This window comes from Micropterus dolomieu, linkage group LG19, assembly GCF_021292245.1.
Source record: "Micropterus dolomieu isolate WLL.071019.BEF.003 ecotype Adirondacks linkage group LG19, ASM2129224v1, whole genome shotgun sequence".
Classification (NCBI taxonomy): Eukaryota; Metazoa; Chordata; class Actinopteri; order Centrarchiformes; family Centrarchidae; genus Micropterus; species Micropterus dolomieu.
The window spans coordinates 35,164,182-35,173,687 of NC_060168.1; the positions used below are offsets into that span (position 1 = coordinate 35,164,182).

The 9,506-nt window shown below is 45.5% G+C and overlaps 1 pseudogene; it reads left to right on the forward strand.

Annotated features, from left to right (window-relative positions):
- Positions 1-8,492: 8,492 nt before the first annotated feature.
- LOC123957326 overlaps positions 8,493-9,506 on the forward strand; it is a 1,438-nt pseudogene continuing 424 nt past the window's right edge.

A 9,506-nucleotide genomic window follows, 5' to 3' on the forward strand; every position in this document is an offset into this window, starting at 1 on the left:
ACACAATTCATGCAAATAAGATGAGGAATTTCACCTTTCAACATTTACATTTATTCATTTAGACGCTTTTATCCAAAGCGACTTCTAATTGCTGTACATGTCAGAGGTCGCACATGGAGGAAGGCTCAGGGACACGTCGGTGGATGTGCTGCAGCGGGGAGTCTCATCTACTGCGCCATCGCCACCCCCAGTTTATCTGAGAATATTCCTAAATAAGGAAATCTCTTCAGTGATTGGTCCTTGCCTACATCGTCATGCAAAATCCTGTTTGCGGCGCAGCAAAGTGTCGTGGATCAGCTCTCAGACTGACACTTAACATTTAGTCCTGCACTTCATTAGGTCTGAGACGCTCGATAACCAACTTTCAAGCTTTGAGCCAAGATCTTTTTTTCTCTTAAGTCAGTTCTTATCAGTGTTCTTATGAGAAGCTGGATAAATACGGGTCCAGGTCTGTGAGAGTCGTTCAGCGGGACGAAGACTAAAGCCTCCTCAGGGCGGCGCCGAAGGGCTGAAAGGAGGCCGAGATCCTGCAGGACGTGAGTCAGAAGTCTCCCTCTTCCTCCTCAGAGTCAGATCTGATCGCAGAAACATGATGAATCCTTCAGCGTGACGTCCAGAACAAACGGTCAGAAATCATCACAGGGATCGAGCTAACAGCTGATGCAGCTACTGTCACTGCCCCCGTGGAAAAGTGGGTTCGTGTGTGTTTCCATGTGTAGCACTGGGTTTCCCACACAGCTGACATCACTGCGGACCCTCCGACGAGCTTTTCGGGGCCATTTGAACTCAAACTTCACAGCGAATTTCATTTCATTTAATGTTCTTCAAACTCAGAGACGATTTATATTTAAGAGATTTAATATAAACGTTCTCTGACGGGCTGCATCATCACCTCCTGCAGTTTACCTTCATCCTCTGTTTATTGTCTCAGACCAGGTAAATCCTCTCTGTAGGAGGTAAACACAGCTGAGCGCCGGGAAGATCCGCCCAATCAGGACTCACTGATCTGGGTCTTACATCATTAGGAGCGAGGACGCTGTCTGAAGGTCGACCTCCTCCTCATCCTCCTCGTCAGCCTGCAGCTCCGCTCTGTTCATACAGGAAACACTCGACACTCAGAGTCCAAAAATCTGCATTTCAGAATAAAACAAACGTTCAAACTGAGAAGGAACCAGAAGAACCATCATCAGGTTCGACCGACGTTACTTTCCAACGCTCGTACACGCTTTGGGACACTTGACCATCGGCCTGTTTTGTGGGTTCGTTAAGAGGACGGGTTTTATTCCTGCACAGAGAATCACGAGGTGGCGGCACAAGCAAAGCAGTTCTACAGAAATAATATTTGCTTGCAGAACATTAGGTTGAAATATTTGATGTTGTCAGTCTCAGTCAGAGGAAACCAGGTCACGTGACCTGCTTCAGTCACAGATATTACTGACACTACAGAAAGAGGAACATTTAGGGTAGAGTGGGGTAAGACGCCCCCCCCTCAGCTCAATGTCTATTTGCTGACACATAAAAATGTATCTTGGAGACGGCCACGCTCAGGGAAATATAATTCACACCAGGAGGAGCCTGAAGGAAACAGCTGATGAATCATTGCACATATTTGCTGTTATATTATTCATCATACATATCATATTTGTTCAAGTGTTAATCATAATTCTTCTATATTTATATTTTTGTCAGTCTATCCCATATATATTTGTCTTTGTCTACGTGTAGCGCCTCATCTGAAACAAATCCCTCACACGTGTAAAAACTACTTGGCAATAAAAGCTTTTCTGATTCTGATGACTGACTGGATCTTAAACCACTTGCTGGTTGTTTTAACTGAAATCTGCTTTAACCTTGATAACTGTGACACACGCTGCGGTACAAAGTGTTTGAGCCAGCTGAAGGGGATCAGGATGGGACCACCTCGCATCGTCCTGACCATCAGGATTCCCCTCGACCTCAGCAGGGAGGCAGCTCGGGGGTTTGGCATCTCCCGCCTGGACTGCAGCGTCTCCCTCCTCCACAGAGCGCCCGAGTCTGCCGTCAGGCCTCAGCAGCGAGTCCTCATTTAACAATCTGTGCACAAGAACTGCCGGCAAGCACGAGGAAATGCCATTTATGCGTTCGTGCAACCGATCAACAATGTAAAAATTCACAAACTCTATGTTGCATGTACCAAATCAACCTCTTACAGACGACAGCTTCTTCTCAGTGGCACACATGCAGCCAAGGAGAAACTTAACCATCGACCAGGTGGAGGGACACTGACTGAAGCAGTGTAAAACCAGGTGGGGGAGGAAAGAACGGATCCAGCGGAGTCGCTGCAGTCAGAACTTCCTGATGTCTTACATCCTCCAACAAAATTCATCACCACACCGTCCAACCACCACCGCGACTCAGGTTTAATGTCAGCAGCAGGAGAAGCAAGGCAGAGACAGCAGAGTCACAGCGACCCCTGCTGCTCGGCTCTGATCGCTGCAACCTCTGCTCTCTGGATGAATCCGCTGAAAAACGTGATGATCAAAACAACCTACCTGCAAACTCAGAAGGGATGAAAAAGGTGACACGTCTGCCCCCGTAAACAAAGAAAAGAAAGGTATTTTCAACTGTTCCTCTGTTATCGTGTCTAGTTTCAACTTCAGAGACGTGATGCTGCCACACGGCGTTTACTGTTCAGCGTTTCCCCTAGGACGGCGTTGTGGCAGCAGAGGTCAAGCAAATGTATTTTCTCTGTGTGCTTGCTGCTTTATATGAACATTTTATATGTTTTCCAATAAAGAAATAGTAAACTCTGGACCACGATTTATTATCTCCACATCTGTGAATAATAAGCAGGAAGATCCAGAGCAGAGTCTGAATAAACTACAACCCAAGAGCTGAACATGCTAAAGACGTCTGCTGGGGAGGGATAACAAGCATTAGATCTGGGGAAAGTACTTTAGTCAGTGTTGTTGCCCTCTACAAGATTTTACATTCACGGCGCAGCACCAAGCCGATTTGAGCAGGAAATCTTCTTCATTTACTGATTTTAACATTTGTAGACGTGAACAGGCTCCTCCCTTCTGTACAGTTACAAGCATTTCGTTTGTTCATTAAATCCTAAAGAAACATCTCCTCTTTAGCTTAAAGGACTGACGTTAGTTTGCTTCACTGTTTCTAGCCTCAGCTTTAACTAACTAATCAACTTAATGCTGATCTTTTCCCTTCATTAAAGCCGAGTTCACACGCCATCATTTTTATTTAGCCCGATTTGCTGCTCGGCGACCGTCAGGCTGCTAGAGATATCTAGTCGGCCGACTCCACGTTCAGCCAATGAGAGCAGGCGGCTACTTTTTCACTGCAAAACGCTTTTTCCTCCCCTCCAGCTCCCCGTAGCTCAGACGATCCCTGCTGTGCTGAACCAGCTGTATAATGACAAACAGCTGTTTCCTGTGCCGTGTCGCGTCATTTGGAGACCAGCGTCTGGTGACACGGCCGCTGTCAGCTGGTGTAGTGTGTGACCTCCTGTCACCGATCAGTCACGTCGTGTGAACGTCACAACCACTTCAAGACTCCCGCCACACGACGGCGAGCTGCGTAGTGTCAACGGCCATCGGCCGACGCTGAAAGTCGTGTAGTCTGCACGAGCCTCAACTTTCACCGTCACTTTCTGCCGATCTCTCCCTCACATTCGCTCGCCCACGCGCAGCCCTGACATCGCCACGGTCACGTAGATGTCGTTTGATGAATGACAAGAGGAAGCTCTCCAAAATCCTTAACGATCGTGTCAAATCTCGGTAGCGGCGCTCAGCGGCGAAGCTTCTTCGGATCTACACGGTTCACGTCAACGATATATTTTGTGGTTTGCACGTTCTGATAATGTGACTCTAAACTGTTGAACTGTTTCCCTTTGATTCCAGCTTCAAACCCTCTTTTACCAAATGTTACAGACCAGCCGAACAACATCTAAAAGCTGTGTTCTCCTGTATTTCCTGTGTGGCTGTAAATCACAGACAAAGAATAATTCACGGGGCGAGCTGCTCGGAATATTTGGGCTGAACAGAACGTTTCTCAGTTAGAAAGGTTTGCTGTCTTTCTACCTGCCGACTGTACGATCAACAGTCAAACGACACTTCATGCTGTTGTTTGCACTCTCTGGACAGCTCGAGTTTCTCCTTGGTGAAAACAATCTGGACCGGCTGGTAAGTTAGATCAGGTTGGACGTGAGCACAGTTGAACCTGAGCTGACACGATGAAGCATTTCACAAGAGGAAAATCTGAAGAAACAGGACGTTGTTCACAACATGGTGTCATGGATTAAAGTGCACGTGTCAGTGTGGTTACTGCTCACTATAAACTGAGGTTTGTGTGCCAAGGTGGACAGTTATTGCACATTGCTCTGTTGCACCAAGATTACAGATAAAGTGCTCACATATTTATTGCACAACTGAATATTTTAGGGGATTGGATTTGTCTTCTGTGTTCAGGGGAAACTGAAACACTGCATCATCCTCATGTTGGTTTAATTCAGGACCCGGGCCTTCGGGTGTGGACCCGGGCCTTCGGGTGTGGACCCGGGCCTTCGGGTGTGGACCCGGGCCTTCGGGTGTGGACCCGGGCCTCATGTTGGTTTAATTCAGGATGTGGACCCGGGCCTTCGGGTGTGGACCCGGGCCTTCGGGTGTGGACCCGGGCCTTCGGGTGTGGACCCGGCCACCCAAGAGTCCTGTATAACAGCTTCTAAACTCTACGCAGCTATAAACACTATCCATCAAACCACTTGGTACCGAATATCTGAACTGGATCTTTATCCGTGGCTCCAGGATTTCATGATGTTGTGATCAACACAACTTCACACAAATCCCCGTGAATTCAGAGAATCTTGCAATTTTGACCTCACGTTTCTTAAAAAACGCTGTCACACGTCAGCAAACTCACGTCCCTGTTCAGAAGACGCAGCAGACGTGTGATGCCAACGTCTCACATTTACCTACAGAAATAAACAGCAAAGGGCCGTGAAGACCAGGATCCAGACTGTTCTGCAGAACGTGCAGCATCGTGGTCGAACGTAAAGGAAATCGTCTCCTGACAAACACTTTGAGAGAGAACGTCAGACACAGGCTGCTGCATCCGCTCAGCTGCAGGACGGAGTCAGCTGGTTTAATCATGCAGGGTCCGGGGTCAGGGTCCGGGGTCAGGGTCCGGGGTCAGGGTCCGGGGTCAGGCCCGCCAAGTCCTGGAGGGACCGTTTAATGGAATATAAATAACACCAGACTTATACTTTAAACTTTCTGTTCTCCAACATAACTTTCGTTTCACAGGAAAAAGAGTATTTAGTCAGCAGCTGTCACACCAGGACACGTTCACAGCCTGCTGTGATGAAGGAATCTATCTCGTTTCCTCAGTTTCACCTTTCAAACTCCACCCAGGTGATAAAAGGGTGTTCGGCTGTCGGAGCAGAGCAGACTCAGGTGGGACTGAAAGGACGGGGAGGACGCCGCCTTTTGGACCAACGCCAGCCAGCGCCTCAGTTCAGTCATCACAGCATTTCATTAAACCAAAGACCGAGAGAGGAGACGAGAAGAAGCTGAACCACCTCTGAAATGACGCCAACAAGACGTTCATGGAAGTTTCTCTTCATGAAAAACTTTAGATGAAGCAAAGGCAAATGATATTTCTTCATTCCAACACTGTGCGGGCTTGTGTTTGTCCTGAACAGTCAGAAGACCCAACATGCAGCGGACAGGAACCCGAGCAAACAGCTTCCAGCCGCCGTGACGGGATTTCATCAGGCAGGGAAAAGTTAACCAGCAAGTCAAAACAGAGAGTGGATGCAGGGTGAACTTTTAAAGTTTACAGCCAAAGAATTTCAATCTGTTGCCAAAACACTACGTCAATTTAGGAAATGATTTTATTGGTCTGAGGTTGCTAAGGGGGCGGGGCAATGCCTCATTTTGAGACCGCGCAGAAAAAAGCGCGATGAGTGGCCTGAAATATCAAATGTTGATAATCAGTAAAAAACAAATGGACATTTAGAAATACTGATTGCCAACCCTCCATGGCAGACAAATGCTGATATTATGATAAATATATTCGATATTTTTCTTTAAAGCCTTTTTAGCCATCGACTCAATTTACCTTACTGAGTTCGATAAAATAAAATATTGTTACATTTTTATTGATGTTTTAGTGTAATTTAAATTGCAATGTTACATTAAAATTTTAATTAATTACATTTAATCAGAAATGTCTGTTTTACTTCAGACTGGCCCATTTTTGCTGATCAGCCGGCTCATCTCTCCAAAAATCTGGGACTGCTGCTTCAAAACCTGTAGGCCTGAACAATTCTATTTTATACCATCAATTTAACACAAACATCTCAAACCCCGTCCTTATCAATCATAAGAACACAGTTAAACGTAATACATAGATTTTCTAATCTTCTTGGCATCCAGCACGAGAAACCACCGCCAGAGAACCAAAGCGCTGCCATCACTGTCAGAGGACAGCAGCTGAGCGCTCCTCACTTTTGTTTTCAGGTCAGTATTCACTCGTGAATATTATTAATAATATATAGCTGTCGCTTGTGGGACGGCATTCTCTCCTTTCCTTTCGTAAAGGATGGTCAGGTGTATCCTATGCTAAAGGAGATATGAAAGGAAGCATTGAGGAACCTTTTCATCAGCTTTTAGAGAATTTGACCAGCTCTTATCATGGCTGCCACTGAAAGACTTCCGGTTCACTTCACTCAGTTAGAACCTTCCTTTTCGGACGCAGCCATAGCGCCACCTACTGGCAACAGTAAGTGACCTTCAAAGAAGCAGCAGTTTTACCTACATGTACGAAATTTCTGTGGCACATGTATCTTTTCCAGATGTAAATGTAAATGCTCCGTATTTGTATAGCGCATTCCAAGTTTTTCCGACCACTCAAAGCGCTTTTACACTTCGGGGTTCGGTATCTTGCCCAAGGCCATTACGACACGCAGCCTGGAGGAGCTGGGGATTGAACCGCCGATCTTCCGATTAACAGGCAACCCGCTCTACCTCCTGAGCCACAGCTGCTCAGAAAGCCTCAAAAAAAAGTCTCTTGGAGGGTAAACCCAGCAGGAAGTCGGCCATTTTGAATTTTATGGTCATTTTTGACAACATTTTTTTTTTAAAAACACACTCCATACTTTAACAAACTCCTCCTAGAGAACTAGTCCGACCGACTTCAGATTTTCCCTGTCTACTCTAAAGTCATTAACAATTAAAAGTTGTACAAACGGTGAGTTTTTCGTGAAACGGCGTGCCCGTGGCGTGGCATCCAAAATCAATGATTTGACATGAAAGAGATAGATGTTGTAAATTCTGAGTACATCTACTTGTTCAGTTATAGTCATAGTGCGAAGTGCTGTGTAGCGCCACAAAGGGGACACAGGAAGGGATGACTAACACCTTTGTGCAGCGTCTGAAGCACGTGGTAAATTCACAGCCGCACCGGCAGAGCTCCAGAATCTGCAACGTCGAAGAAGAAGAAGTTAACATGTGGATCTGTGCTGAGATTTCTGCCTGATCACAAGTGTTTCAGTCACTTTCAGTTTCACGTGCAGCGTGCAGTCCCAAACTGCGTCGGTCAAACGGTCTGACGGCGAAAACGTTACTACCAGCGGATCAATAACGTAACGCACAGCAGAGTAAAGGGCAGCTAGACTTCTCATCAAATGACCTTAGTCTGGTAACTTTCTGCCTTTTCTCTGGAGCTGTCGGAGACACAGATCTGTGGGAGAGATTCTGAAGTTTTGAACATCAGCAGAAAAGCTGCTGAAACACAGGAGTTATTAACGTCCAGGAGTTTGTAACTGAATCTCTATTATATACTTTCTAATTGAGGTGAAAAGGAGCCACAGTCACATTTAAAGAGTTTACTTCCCCAAACAAAGACACAAAGAGGAGGGAAGACTGAATCAGGACTCAGCAGGGATGCGATTAACCCCTTGACGCCTGAATTTAAAAAGAAAATTGTTCATTTGTCTATAGAACATAGAAAAGATTTAAATTCAGGTATGTTGCAAATTTGAGACAACAGGCATAAACGAGAAACCAGGGCTTGCAAAAGGTTCCTAGGTACGTATCGAATATGCACCAACAGGGAATACATGTGCTATCCTGGCTGCAGTCTGAAAGGAAGAGGTGTGATGCGAATTCGCGACAGTCTGCGTCATGGGGTTAAATAAGTTGATCTACAGGAGAAACAGATCTGAGAGCAGCACAGGATGAGCTGACTTAGATTGTAAATCGTCACCTGCCTCCTGAATTTCCTGAATCACCAAAAACTGATGCAGAAAAATTCATCAGAATGCACGAAATAAAGTGTTTAATGCTCAAAACTTTCATATAATTCAGCTTTAAAGATGTCTTCAAAATCGTGTTAAAATCTCGTCTCAGTCTCGTGGGTGAAGTGTCTCGTCACACTAATGGAAACTGACATTATGTTAAAAAAGACCATCCTTTTAAAAATATGTTTCTGTCCACAGTGTCGTCAGAGCTGGCGGACCACCCCTGAAAAACGTTCAAACATCATGGACAGACATGTCCTGTTTTGCTGACACCTTGAATGTGATATTTAAAGATCTGGTGAGTACAAGAGTCCTGGAAAATGTTCTCAGAAAGTGTCAGAACATCGTCAGGTTCTTTAAGTTCTGAAGCTGAGAAGAGGCTCAGAGAGATTCAGCTGAAAATGAAACCTGCCGAGCTGATCATGAACTCCGGGGACAGGTGGCTCCCTTGGTTGGACTCCAACGACTGAATCAACAGTACAATGCCATGGTGCTGGTGTTTGATGAAAGAGGCAAGATAAAAGATAAAAAGAAATTCAGGAAGCTCATATCGGCTCTGGAACCGCTGAGGAAAGCCACGTCCGTGATGAAAGGAGAAGGATTCGAGACCATTTCAGCCATGAGAAGAGCCTCATGGACAATCTCGGAGAGGAAGAAAAGAGAAGGAATGACGTTGCCCGGACATTACTGGCAAAATGTGAAAAGGAATTTGGTGACATCAACAACCATCGTCTGGCTCTCAACACATTCCTCGACCCAAGATTCAAAAACCGGCTGGGAGAGCAAAACAAAAAACGAGCGCTGGATAAAATAAAGCAGGAGCTCACTCGACACCCAGCCTCCTATTCTGCTACTAAAGTGAGAGGCCTACTGGACAGATACAGTGGGGGAAATAAGTATTTGACCCCTTGCTGATTTTGCAGGTTTGCCCACTTACAAAGAATGCAACGATCTATAATTTTAATCATATGTACATTCTAACAGTGAAAGACAGAATCCCAAAGAAAATTCCAGAAAATCACATCATATGAATTTATTAAAATTGATAACCATCTGATGAGGAAAAACAAGTATTTGACCCCCTGGACAAACAGCATGTTAATATTTTGTAGAAAAGCCATTATTGGCCAGCACAGATGTCAAACGGTTTTTATAGTTGGTGACAAGGTTTGTGCACATTTCGGCAGGGATGTTGGCCCACTCCTCCCTG